This window comes from Scyliorhinus torazame, chromosome 8 (assembly GCF_047496885.1).
Source record: "Scyliorhinus torazame isolate Kashiwa2021f chromosome 8, sScyTor2.1, whole genome shotgun sequence".
In the NCBI taxonomy this organism is placed as follows: domain Eukaryota; kingdom Metazoa; phylum Chordata; class Chondrichthyes; order Carcharhiniformes; family Scyliorhinidae; genus Scyliorhinus; species Scyliorhinus torazame.
The window spans coordinates 264316225-264330600 of record NC_092714.1 but is presented as its reverse complement, the minus strand read 5'-3'; positions in this window follow the sequence as shown (position 1 = coordinate 264330600).

Here is a 14376-nt window from a genome sequence, read left to right as displayed (position 1 = left end):
GGGTGTCGGATCAGCCAGGGTTGGAAACGGGAGCGGAGGCAGATGTTGTAGCCTTCGCCTCGTTGATCGCCTGAAGGCGGATCCTGATGGGATGGAGAGCAGCCTCTCCACCCTGTGCCACCGGCTGCTACTGTTCGCCGGTGATGGAGGGCGTGGCGGGGGGACCTGTTGGAATTCTTGACTCTTGAGAAGGTTAAGTTTGAACTGAGGGGAAGGATGGAGGGGTTCCACAATTCATGGGCATTATTCATTCTGCACTTTCAAGAACTAGATAACATCGAACATTAGTTGGGGCGTGTGGGTGGGAGGGTTGGGGGAGGGGGGCCGTGTGTTAATGGCGACTATGGGTGATTCCTGATTCCTTTTTGTCATTTGTTTGTGTGAACATGCGGGCTGATGTTTGGGGGTTGGTGGGAGGATGGGATCGTTGTTATTGATATGGGGATTGACATATTTGTTACTGATTATTGTTTATTGTTGGTGGGTGTAAATTTGGGAGAAAATGTGATAAAGGAGGAGAATAAAAAATATATTTTTTAAAAAGGTGTTGAATTGTAAATCATACTGAAAGATTTCAGAGGAAAACTAAAATAGAGGTTGCTGGAATGTTAAAGGCGAGCAGCTCTCCCCTGGCATTGCTCTTTTGTGACAAGCTGAGACGGTGGCGAAGTGGCAATATTACTGGGCGAATAATCCTGAGGTTCCGGCTATTGCTCTCGGCCGATATATTTCCACGTCGGGATGGTGAGTGACTTGGAGGGGAAACCTCCAGGCGGTGGGGTTCCCAGGTATCTGCTGCTCTTGCCCTTCTAGATGGTAGTGGCCGTGGGTTTGGAAGGTGCTGCCTCAGGAACCTTGGTGAGTTCCTGCAGTGCATCTTGTAGATGGTGCACTCGGCTGCTACTGTTCGCCGGTGATGGAGGGTTTGAATGTTTGTGGAAGGGGGAGCAATCAAGTGGGGCTGCTTTGTCCTGGATGGTGTCGAGCTTCTTGAGTGCTGTTGGAGCTGCGCTCATCCAGGCAAGTGGAGAGTATTCCATCGCACTTCTGACTTGTGCCTTGTAGATGGTGGACAGGCTTTGTGGAGTCAGGAGATGAGTCACTCACCGCAGGTTTCCCCGACTCTGACCTGCTCTTGTAGCCACAGTATTTACATGACTAGGCCAGTTCAGTTTCTGGCCAATCGTAACCCCCTCCCCACTCTCGAGTAACAAAATAAAACAGGAAAATATGTCAATGATGTGAAATGTTCAAAAAGAAGCAGACAAAGGGTTAAAGAGGCAATATTGGAAAGGCTGCCCAGTTGTTGAGGTCTGATGTGTAATGGACTATCTATATCTTCAAAACTACATCTGTTTTCCATCTGAAATTTACAAGCTGTGATAATTTTTAAAAACTGGAGAAAGTCTCCCTCCCATATTTCCAAGGAAGACATCACCATATTAACCCCTGAGCAACTGACTCAAAGTCCCCTTGGATTCTTCCACAGCTGTTCGGCTGTGCGTTGCCCAGTGTCCCACCCTCGTTGCTACAGAAACCGGAGCAGTCGGACATGAACCTTTCACGCGTGGGACATATGTCTGCCGTGGATCAGCTGTCGGACTCTCTCTTCTGAGTTCACAGATTGCGGGTTCAAGGTTTGCTTCAAGTACTCCAGTGCAAAATCCAGGCTGACATTCCCAATGCTGAGGGAGTGCTGCACTGTCAGAGGGTCAGTACTGAGGGAGCGCTGCACTGTCAGAGGGTCAGTACTGAGGAAGTGCTGCACTGTCAGAGGGTCAGCACTGAGGGAGTGCTGCACTGTCAGATAGTGAGTACTGAGGGAGAGCTGCACTGTCAGAGGGTCAGTACTGAGGGAGTGCTGCACAGTCAGAGGGTCAGCACTGAGGGAGTGCTGCACTGTCAGAGGGTCAGCACTGAGGGAGTGCTGCACTGTCAGAGGGTCAGCACTGAGGGAGCGCTGCACTGTCAGAGGGTCAGCACTGAGGGAGTGCCGCACTGTCAGAGGGTCAGTACTGAGGGAGTGCTGCACTGTCAGAGGGTCAGTGCTGAGGGAGTGCTGCACTGTCAGAGGATCAGTGCTGAGGGAGTGCTGCACCGTCAGAGGGTCAGTACTGAGGGAGTGCTGCACTGTCAGAGGGTCAGTACTGAGGGAGTGCTGCTCTGTCAGAGGGTCAGTACTGAGGGAGTGCTGCACTGTCAGAGGGTCAGTACTGAGGGAGTGCTGCACTGTCAGAGGGTCAGTACTGAGGGAGCGCCGCACTGTCAGAGGGTCAGTGCTGAGGGAGTGCTGCACTGTCAGAGGGTCAGTACTGAGGGAGCGCTGCACTGTCAGAGGGTCAGTACTGAGGGAGTGCTGCACTGTCAGAGGGTCAGTACTGAGGGAGTGCTGCACTGTCAGAGGATCAGTACTGAGGGAGTGCTGCACTGTCAGAGGGTCAGTACTGAGGGAGTGCTGCACTGTCAGAGGGTCAGTACTGAGGGAGCGCTGCACTGTCAGAGGATCAGTACTGAGGGAGTGCTGCACTGTCAGAGGATCAGTACTGAGGGAGTGCCGCACTGTCAGAGGGTCAGTGCTGAGGGAGTGCTGCACTGTCAGAGGGTCAGTACTGAGGGAGCGCTGCACTGTCAGAGGGTCAGTACTGAGGGAGTGCTGCACTGTCAGAGATGCAGACAGTCTCTTCAAATTAAGAAAGCAGCCTATGGTCACCTGTGACTATGGAGACTTTACATTTGGTGGAGGCAGTGGTGTAGTGGTATTGTCACTGGACTGGTAAGTCAGAGACCCAGGGTAATGCTCTGGGGACCCAGGTTCAAATCCCCACCACTGCAGATGGTGAAATTTGAATTCAATGAAAATCTGGAAATACAAATCTAATGATGACCATGAAGCCATTGTTGATTGTCTTAAAAACCCATCTGGTTCACTAATGTCATTTTAGGGAAGGAAATCTGTTGTCCTTACCCGGTCTGGCCTACACGTGACTCCAGATCCACAGCAATGTGGTTGACTCTTAACTGCCCCCAATTCAAGGGCAATTAGGGATGGGCAATAAATGCTGGCCCAGCTAGCGACGCCCATTTCCCATGAACGGATTTTAAAAAATAGTAAATTCACTCGGAATTTCAAAAGAAACTTTGCCCAGAGAGTGATTAGAATGTAGAACTCACTACTCGGAGATGAGATGTGCATTTCCGGGCAAGCTAACCCTGAAGGAAGAAGACATTGTAATTAGTGGCTGTCCCTCGATTGGAGGGCAACTGCAACTCAGGGTTTCTACCATGGCTCTTCATGTGACTGAACAGGGTGATTTCTCACCCAGAGACCCTCAGGTACACTGGCCAGAACTTCCCATGAGATAGCAGGATCTGGAGTGGAGGATTTACATCTTTCTGTTTCCTGCTATGATTCTACGGTGCCCTGCTGCCACTCTACTTCATCATGGGCAGCACGGTAGCATTGTGGATAGCACAATTGCTTCACAGCTCCACGGTCCCAGGTTCGATTCCGGCTTGGGTCACTGTCTGTGTGGAGTCTGCACATCCTCCCCGTGTGTGCGTGGGTTTCCTCCGGGTGCTCCGGTTTCCTCCCACAGTCCAAAGATGTGCGGGTTAGGTGGATTGGCCATGATAAATTGCCCTTAGTGTCCAAAATTGCCCTTAGTGTTGGGTGGGGTTACTGGGTTATGGGGATGGGGTGGAGGTGTGGACCTTGGATCGGGTGCTCTTTCCAAGAGCTGGTGCAGACTCGATGGGCCGAATGACCTCCTTCTGCGCTGTAAATTCTATGATTCTATGAAGATGTTGGGACTCAAAGTCATGATGGATAAGCTGTCACCATTTTGAAGCATTGCCATCAAGCTCCACCCAGTCATTAATGTCAATGCTGCCATTCTTCAAGGAGAGACTCAGAGTCTCTTTCAACCATTTCCTTTGTCCTCACTGGCACTTTGCCCGTCTGTGAGCTGAGAATAAAAGACCTAGTTGAGGAGATGCTGTTCAGTGGCACAGGGTACCCTCCGTCAAAGTTGATTTTGCAAGGGCGGCACGGTGGCGCAGTGGGTTAGCCCTGTTGCCTCACGGCGCCGAGGTCCCAGGTTCAATCCCAGCTCTGGGTCACTGTCCGTGTGGAGTCTCCCCGTGTTTGCGTGGGTTTCACCCCCACAACCCAAAGATGTGCAGGGTAGGTGGACTGGCCACGCTAAATTGCCCCTTAATTGGCAAAAAATTAATTGGGTACTCCAAATTTTTTTTTTTTTAAGTTGATTTGACAGCTTTGGCTGAATACTTGTGAAGTTAACTTCAAGAAGGGTGCTCGTGTTTGTTTGACGATCCTCCCATCGAATTTCGCGGATGTGGCGGAGGCATCGCTGATGGAATTTCTCTCGTGTTTATATGTGTTGCTGATACACAGTCCAGGTCTCACTGTGGTACAGGAGCACGATGGGCCGAATGGTCCCCTTCTGGGCTTAAACAATTCTGTGATTCTGTGGAGTAGGGGTGGAGGGAGATGTTGAGGAGCCGAAGCACCAACAGCTGCTCTGTACAATAGGGTGTTTGTTGGCCTGCGTGGTTCTTTATGGTCAAACACTTGTTGCCATAGTTTGTTGAAGGATGAGCTGACTCAGCCAATCTGGTTTTGGATCTCCTTATCAATGGTGGCCCAAGGCTGCCAAGGTATGGGAAGTGCTGAACATATTCCATATTGGAGGTGGAATATTTGACTGATCAAGTCTGGGATAATATAGGAATTTTGATTTAACAAATTTCAAGGACAGGCCAAGTTTCTTGTATGCAGAGTTAAAGAGAATGAGAGTTGCTCGCAGAGTGGGCAATGACATTGAAGTCATCTGCAAACTGTAGATGATGTATACATACGGTGGCCAGTTTAGTATTGGCACGGAGGCAACTGAGGTTAAAGTGTTTTCCATCGAGATGGTATATAGTGCTGACCAGACGAATTGACCTTCGATGAGGTGAATGGCCACTGTCAGGTATATTGTAAACACTATGGGGGCTATCACATAGCCTTACCTGACCCGATCCAGATATTGAAAATGTCTGTTTCAGATCTCCCACTCAAGACAGTTGATGTCATATCATCAAGAAGCAGTTCAGGGTAGAGGGCTGAATTACTAGCTGGCAAAGGTTTAAGGTGCGAGGGGCAAGGTTTAGAGGAGATGTACGAGGCAAGTTTTTTACACAGAGGGTAGTGGGTGCCTGGAACCCGCTGCTGGAGGATGTGGTGGAAGCAGGGACGATAGTGACGTTTAAGTGGCATCTTGACAAATACATGAATAGGATGGGAATAGGACCCCGGAAGTGTAGAAGATTTTAGTTTCGACGGGCAGCATGGTCGGCGCGGGCTTGGAGGACCGAAGGGCTTGTTCCTGTGCTCTACTTTTCTTTGCTCTTTGTTCTAGTTGAAGAATTGTCATGAAGTACCTTGGACATTCAGATCTTTGGATTCACAGAACCTTGCAATTTACTCAGTCAAACGCTTTGGTCAGGTTGATGAATGACACTAAGTGAATCGCTCATTTGGAGAGTTGGTGCAGGTCCGATGCGCCTCCTGGCCTCCTTCTGCGCTTAAAAAATTCTGTGATTGCGTGAAGTCGGGGTGGAGGAGGATCTTGAGGAGCCTAAGCACCAGCAGAGACCAGTTGGACTGATTCAATACTGTGAATGTTTTGTTATCATCTGCAATGAAGAAACCAACAGGAAGACAGTTAACCAATAAAACTTTAAAAAGGGAATACACAGAGGAATATTGAGAATTTGTGATATAGAGGGAAGCCATTTTTCTGCGCTGGCTAGCCTGCCTGGCGCAGATGACCTTAAAATCTGGTTTCCATTGTAGCACCCCTTCTTTGGGGGTTGGCTGCAGTCCCTGCTGTGGCCACCGCTCCCTGTGGCGCTGCTGGGACTGGGGAACAGCATCCATTTGATTAGCTGGCAGCTCTCAGAGGCGGGACCTCTGCCTCAAGTGGACCAATGGGGTTATATGGTTTTGAGGTGAACCCACCAGCGACGGGGGGGGGCAGGTTCACCCCTGACTTTCACACCAGGAGAAAGGGACCCCACCTCCCCTCGAGTTAATCTTTCAGCTGTGAAAGGTTATTGATCTGAAACTTTCACTCAGTTTCCCTCTCCACAGATGCTGCCAGAACTGCTGAGTATGTTACCAGAAGTTTCCGTTTTGTTTTCCGACGTGGGGCAGCACGGTAGCACAATGGTTAGCACAAAGGCTTCACAGCCGCAGGGTCCCAGGTTCGATTCCCCGCTGGGTCACTGGCTGTGCGGAGTCTGCACGTTCTCCCTGTGTCTGTGTGGGTTTCCTCCGGGTGCTCTGGTTTCCTCCCACATGTCCCGAAAGATGGACTGTTAGGTCATTTGGACATTCTGAACAGGTGCCGGAATGTGGCAACGAGGGGCTTTTCACAATATCTTCATTGCAGTGTTAATGTAAGCCTACTTGTGCCAATAAAGATCATTATTATTAGATTTACAGCAGTATTTCTGCAGTTTTTGCTTTTATACTGTCCCAGTGTATCCAATCTTTCCTGATAGCTTAAAATGTCCATTCCGGGGAACATCCGAATGAATTGCGTCCAGTCTAATCACGTCCTTCCTGTAGTGCAGGTACACAGTATTCTAGTTGTGGTCTAACTAATGTTTTTTACTGTTCTAGCGTGACATCCCTGCACTTGGACTCTGTGCCTCGCTAATAAAGGAAAAAGATTTAATTTCAAACTTCAGTACTCGAGAGGTTTCCTATTAATGGTGGTGTAGATACATTCATGTAATCCATCAAATGGCTGGACAGTTGTCTTGACATTTCTGGGGGTGGGGGGAGGGGGAGAAAGGTCTGGATTTGCTTTGAAACACAGGAGAAGTTCAGCGGTCTGATAATGACTGGATAATTTTACGTTGTTTGAGGAATAAATATTGGCCATGGAATCACAGACAATACGCAGGCTCTTATTCAACATTGCGTTGTGCAGTCTTTTACTTCTACATCAGAAATTGGTGTGGGCCTGGCGTCTGGGTGATGGTAATAGGGTCTCAAAGTTGTTCTGTCGAGCCCAGTTAAGGTGACCCAGCCCTTTAAGAGTGACGTCTGATACAGTCGTTCAAGGGACAAAATACTGACAGTGTGTGGTATCACGAGAAGCTGGTCACATTACGGCAAGATATTTTCAGTAACATGGCCCTGCATTCTCTTTTCCGATTCTCTTCATGTGTTCAGTGTGCTCATTGCTAAAAATAAACACAGATAACACGTAAAACACTCTTAACACAACCACGGGGAATTCATAATAACACTGTGGTATTAACAATAATGGGCTTCATTTAGTTAGTCTTTTATTTAAAGAGATTGCTGAAGAAGTGTTCATATGAACAGAAACATGTTCACAGTAACTTTAGCACAGTGGTTGTGCCACTGGTAATGATAATCCAGAAGGTTTGCACTAATGCTGATGAAGGGAGATGTCCATTGTCCTTCATGGCCTACAGCTGATTACCAGGATTAATGCTGACCATAGAACTGCTGGATTGCCATAAAAACCCATCTGGTTCACTAATGTCCTTTAGGGAAGGAAATCTGCCACCCTTACCCGGTCTGGCCTACCTGTGACTCCAGACACAAAGTGATTTGCTCATTCGGAGAGTTTTTAATATAATAGTATAATATAATAATATAATCTTTATTATTGTCACAAGTAGGCTTACATTAACACCGCAATGAAGTTACTGTGAAAATCCCCTAGTTGCCACATTCTGGCACCTGTTCGGGTACACTGAGGGAGAATTCAGAATGCCCAATTCACCTAACAGCACGTCTTTCGGGACTTGTGAAGGAAACTGGAGCACCCGGAGGAAACCCACGCAGACACGGGGAGGACTAAACGCTGACACCGGGACTGAAAGGTGGGGTGTTCCACAGTCTCGATGGGAGCATCAGTCCCAGAACCATTCAGGCCATGCTATTGGGCCAGCACTCGCACCACATGGAACTAGTACAATTCCCACTCTCGCCGGTGTCGGATTCGCCGGGGTCGAGATTGGCACTGGAGAGCCGGACAAGCTGAGACAGTATGTAAGCTCCCAACTCCCCACACACCCTCATTCCAGCCAAGAAGATGGCAGCACGGAGAGCAGCACCAAGGTTCGCCGACACAGAGCTAGAGATATTGCTGCATGCCCTGGAGGAGAGGTGGGACTCCTTGTCCCCCAAGGAAGGAGGCTGCCACCCGCCAACGTCAATTGGATCTGGGCGCAGGGGGCAGAGGCCGTGAACGCGATGGGCCTCACTGCGAGGACAGGCCAGCAATGCAGGAGGAAGCCGCGCAACCTCCTCAAGGCAGCCGGGGTGAATCATCACCTCTGTGCCACTGGCACCACTGCCGTCCCAACCCTGCCCCCCCCCCCCCCCCCTGCACAGTGTGGCCCAGTCACAGCGGGCCATGGCTGCAGGCGCTGGGAGCATTAGCCTGGCGCTGGCTGACCTGAGCCAGTCCCAGAGTGACATGGAACAGTCACTGGGTAAGGTGGCACGGTCATTGAGTGGCGTGGCCCAGTCGCTGAGTGACGTGGCCCAGTCCCAGAGCGACATGGCGCAGTTACTGGGCGAGGTGGCATGGTCACTGAGTGATGTGGCCCAGTCGCTGAGTGACGTGACACAGTGTTCCATGGCCGCAAGTATGGAGGCTCTTGTTGAGACGAGAGCGGGTCTCCAGGACTGGCAGTGCCAGGTGATGGCACAGACCCCTCCCCAAGGAGTAGCCTGGGGGCCATCAGACACTCTGACGCCTGAAGGAGGAGAAGGTGACGAGGCCCGGGTTGGTGGCACCTCGGGGAGGGGCGCGTGGGGTGTCACCGAGGCACTGTAGCACCTCTGAATCCCTCCCACCTGTATCTGGCACATCGGAGAGGCAGCGGGTAGAACTGGGTGGCACCACGCCACCTGTGACATCCAGATCTCTGCTGGGCCCGTCCAGGCCCGATCGCTCCGGAGGGTGGCTTTCAAATGGAACCGAGGCCTAGCGGGGGGAGACACAGCAGGCTGCCTCAACGGCTGATGTACTGCTGGGTGATGACATAGAAGGAGCTTCAGGGCACGTAAAATTAAGAAGGTAAACACCAGTTAAGTTGGCACGGGTGCAGCACATAGGATAGTGTTAGGGGCTTGGGCACAGTTATTGTACCGGCACTGTCATCAATAAACACAAGTTCCAAACTGCCTCGGCCCTCTATCTGAAGGTTCTGAGGGATGGGCTGGGTGTGCTAGATGGAGTGGGGATTGTATTGTAGGGGGACGGGGGTGGGAGGTTGTGGGGGGGTGGGGTGGGTGTTGGTGGCTGGTGGGGTGGCGTGTAGGTGTTGGAGGATGGCATGGGGCCAGGGCCCCCAGTTGCCGGGGTCACCCAGTGGCTGTCCGTGTGGAGTTTGCACATTCTCCCCGTGTCTGCGTGGGTTTCACTCCCACAACCCAAAGATGTGCAGGGGAGGTGGATTGGCCACGCTAAATTGCCCCTTAATTGGAAAAAAAAATAATTGGATACTCTAAATTTAAAAAAAGAATTGTACGGAAATAGGGCTTAAGTGGTGATAATTGGTTTCTTCCCACGCTACGGCAGGGTCCCCATTTCTCCTCAGGGAGCGGGCCAGTTGAATGGCAAACTGTTTGGCGCCTGGTGCAGTTCTCGTTTTTGGCTTCTCCCACTATTCAACGGCCTCATTTGGCTTGAGCTAGAGTGTAACGAGGCTGGAGAAACGTGCTCTAAGTGTTGGAATGAAGCCGGATCGGTGTCATTGTCATGTGATGCAATACAAACCAAGTTACAACATATTTAATTTAATAAAAATGCTTTTATTGAAAAAAGTTAAATCTACAATATATGAAGTTCTATATTACAGAAGTAAATTCAAAATTCAGGGATTTTTTTTCCTGCGACAGTTGTATAAAGCGAATAGAAAATGCTGTACATTAGTATATTGTTACTTAACAACCAGGAGCTGCGAACAGCTTCTACACAATCAAAGGGATTTTGAATTTCACCAAAGAATGATGGTTTTATTGGGATTAGATCAGGGGGCTTGCCATTGAGACCATAAAGGGATTGTGAAGATAATTAAATGTGCTATTCAACAATAAACAGGTGGAGGACTATGGAGACAAGCAGGATTGATCCATTAAAAAAGGAATGGACTTGTTCAGCCTAGAAGTCACCGATGAATTGCTCTGTAACTCCCAGGAATCTAGCAATCCCACAAGGTCCTAAATCACAACTCGATATTCCGTTTGATCTCAAATCACTCAGTGCTAAATCGTGATGTCAAAAGAGTTGGTTGTCAGAAACACACCCTCACATCATAAAGAGAAGTATTCATTGGAAGAATTCTGCTTGGTCACTCTTGCCTTTGAGTTCAGCTGCAGTTTAGTCACCCAAAACTCCACCATTGGCTTCCAGCCACATTGTCTTCACGTTTATGTGCCACTTAAGACCTACCATATTGAACAAGCTTTGGTCACCTGTTCTAATATCTCTTTCGGACATTCATGAGTCGTTCAGATTCAAACCTTCTTTGATAATCGCTCCTGCGCGGTGCCTTGGGATGTTTCACTACGCTACTATGTAAATGCAAGTTGTTGCTGCAAGTATGGAAGGATTTCTTTTGTTTCAGTCCCAGGACAGAGCTGTGAGGCAGATTTATTCCGGGAGCCGCTTCCCTAAAAACCCTTCAGTGAAGCCATGGATTAGAGAGCTGAGGTTGAGTAAATCTGGCGAATGGAGGATTGACGTTAAACCTCGAGAGCAGCTTGGTAAGTCACAAGCTGTCTGGGGACAAAGAACTTGCCTTTAAGTCGCGCTTTTCATGACTCCAGTCTGTCCCAAAGTGCCTTACGACCAATAAAGTACTTTTAAAAGTGTAATGCAGCACTGCTGTAATGTAGAACACATGTCAGACATATATTTATGCACAAACAACAATATGAGAGGGTCCACATAATCAGCTTTTAGTCAGGGTTAGGTGAGAGACACATCTGAGCCACGACTGACGCCAATAAAAGTAATCTTGGAGAGAATCTCTACAATTGCTCAGGTATCAGTGTGAACAGGATAAATTGAGCAAGGGGACAAGACCCTGACACAAAAAGTAAGATGCTTATGCCGTTGCCTTTTGGTAAGACCAAGGCAAGACCACGGAGAGAGCTGTACATAGACTGTACATTGACAACACTCTCCTCCGTCAGGGGATTGGCAAGCATGGACTTTCATTGGATTGGTCCACGATTATGTTTGGCAAAGTACTGCAGTAGTTTTGCCGTTGCTTTCTGCAGTCTAGGTGAGCAGGAAGCTCTCCCGCCCTTACTATCTGCCTTCAGGGATATTGGAAGGAAGTTACAGGCGGATAATCAACCTGTTTGGCTACATTATGAGCATGTCTTCCATGGCCATCATGTCCCAAAGACTTGAACCTAGTGCTTCTGGCCCAGCGGTAGGGAACGCTACCATTGTGCCTCTTGACGACACTCTAGGGTAGCGAAATCCCAAGATTCACAGCTCCTTGAAAGAAGAAATTTCTCCTGATCACGGTGCTGAATGACTGATGCCTTATCCTGAGAGCATGACCCTTAGATTTAGTCTTTCCAGCTCGGGGAAACAGCCTCTCAGGATCTCAGGCTCTCTCAGAATCTTGTACTTCAATATGAGATGACTTAAATCTCATTCTGCTGAACTGCAGAGAATATCAGCCAATTCTACACAATCTCTTCTCATGCTTCAACTCTCTCGTCTAATAGATATTCGCTGAACGAGCTCGAAGGCATGTACATTTTTCCTTTGTTAACAACCCAGTTTCGCAAAATTAATGCCAGGCGTCATTCATGAGAGCTTATGCAATGAAAGGTTGCTCTGAATACTATTTTCCAGTGACGTATTTCACCAGTTACAGATCCAGCCCCTGCTGTTATAATGGCATGTGAATGTTTCCAGTTTAAACTTCAAAGTAAGTTGGAAAACAGGTGAAAAGTAGCTGCCGAAGGTTTTCGCAGATCAGCAGAACAGAAAACATTAGACTTTCACGTTGGGGCCTTGCATATCAGTGATGTACAACCTTGACTGATGAGTGACCCGCCTTCATCGCAATGGGCCTCAAGAGTGAAATCGGGGCTTGTTCACTAACCATGGCCCCATGAATGAGATTAGATAGGTTTTTAAAAAATATATATATTTTTAAGATAAATTTAGAGTGCCCAATTCATGTTTACCAATTAAGGGGCAATTTAGCGTGGCCAATCCACCTAGCCTGCACATCTTTGGGTTGTGGGGGCGAAACCCACGCAGACACGGGGAAAATGTGCAAACTCCACACGGACAGTGATCCAGAGCCGGGATCGAACCTGGGACCTCGGCGCCGTGAGGCAACAGGGGTAACCCACTGTGCCACCGTGCTGCCCTCGAGATTAGATAGTTAATACACACCGAATATTTAATAACGAGTTATAGGAAATGTTTAATCATTTATTTATTAATAGAACGGTCATCGACTTCAAATGGTAAAACCAAAAGAAATATTTACACTTTGGACGCACGGCTCTCACAGTCAGTGTTGTGAACAATCAGCACACATCTCACTCACCCTCGCTTTACGTACCAATCACATCAGTTGGAAAAAAGCTACGTGGATGGAAACCAGCGGAATGTGGCAATCCTGCGTGTGGGCACAGGTCAACCAAATGTCTCATGGGCCGCACCCAGAACCCTGATGGGCCACATGTGGTCCCCTGGGCCACAGGTTACCCAACACTGGCTTCCGAACGCTGGAATTGGGGCAGGCACCGGTTTGACGTCAGTCCGCAGTGCTCCGCCCCCTCCAAGCCGGCGTCATCGGGACCCGCGCCACGCGCAGCTGCAACACCGTTGTTGCGTCATCGGCCGGCCCACCCACGATGCTCTGCCCCTGAAGGGCCGAGTTCCCGACGGCGTGGGGGTATGTGTGGTCCCAGTGGTCGGGAGCCCGGCGTGCTGGCTGCCGACAGTGTCCAGCGCCGCCACACTCGTCCGGGACCTGTGCCGCTGGGCGGGAGGGGGGAGAGATCTGTTAAGGCTGGGGAGGGGAGTGCTGGGAGGTGGCCAGTTGGTGGACTGTGGGGTTGGGGTTGACGGGTTAGGTTTCCAGCACGTCCGGTGCCATGTTTCCTGACGTGAGCAGTGCAGGCCGCCAGCCCTGCGCACGCACGGCCCAGGGATTCTCCAGCCCCTTTTCCGCACTATCCACGGGCGTTTCACGTGGCTTCGGTGCTAGCCCCTCACCAGTACTGGAATCGGTGACGGGTTCGCGCCGATTTTCCCATCGTGAAACTCCCGCGGATTCTTCGCCGGCACTTAGCCTCAGGGACGGAGAATTCCGCCCGTGGTGTACTGCACCAAGTAATGTTTCATCTACCGGATCAGATGCTCACAGATAGACACACAACCCTGTTGGGTGTTGTATGGCAGCCATGAGTGCAGCGAGGTTAACATTCCCACTTCAACCTTGGGAGGCATGAAGTGATTTGACCCAAGTTGATCCTGTTGCAGTGTCTGAACAGGCTGTGCTTCAAGCACTCGTAATCTGGCAAAGCAGCACCAAAAAGACTTCTGGAACATTTATCTTATCAATGAGGCAGTGCAGCATAACCAGCACTGGCAGGCACTGTATCAGCGACTCCCCTCAACTTGTTCCAATTTTGAGTTTGCCTCTGAACCTGCCTCCTAGACCTTCGCCTATAAGAAACCTCTCAGCTTACTGAGAATACTTTGTTTTACCAGACTTCCACTTCACCTTTATAAAGCATCACCTCTATCCAAGAAACTGCAGGCCCACCACTGAAGGCACTGTCATAATTATAAGTTGCAGCCATATTGTTTTACCTTCATTTTTAGGGGTCAGTTAGCTGGGCGGCCGGTTCGTGATGCGGAGGGACGGCAACAGCACGGGTTCAATCCCTGTACCGGCTGAGGTTATACATGAAGGCCCCGCCTTCTCAACCTTGCCCCTCGTCTGAGGTGTGCTGACCCTCAGGTTAAATGACCATCAGCTCTCAAAGGGGTGAGCGGCCTGTGGTCCTCTGGGACTGTGGCGACATTTATATCTAATCTTTGTGTGCATGATTGGGTGCGAGAGATGAGTGCGTGAGACGGCACATTTGAAAACTCTGGGGCAAGTGCGCGATAACAAATAGCTTCCTTTATTTTTAAACTCACAAAAAGCTTGATGCTGGGAATGATTTAATTGGGATTCTCACTCTGAGTGAGACACACAGCTCATACACGAGCAGTGAAAGGGAACGCATAAATTCTGATATTCGGTACGTCGGAGGATCCG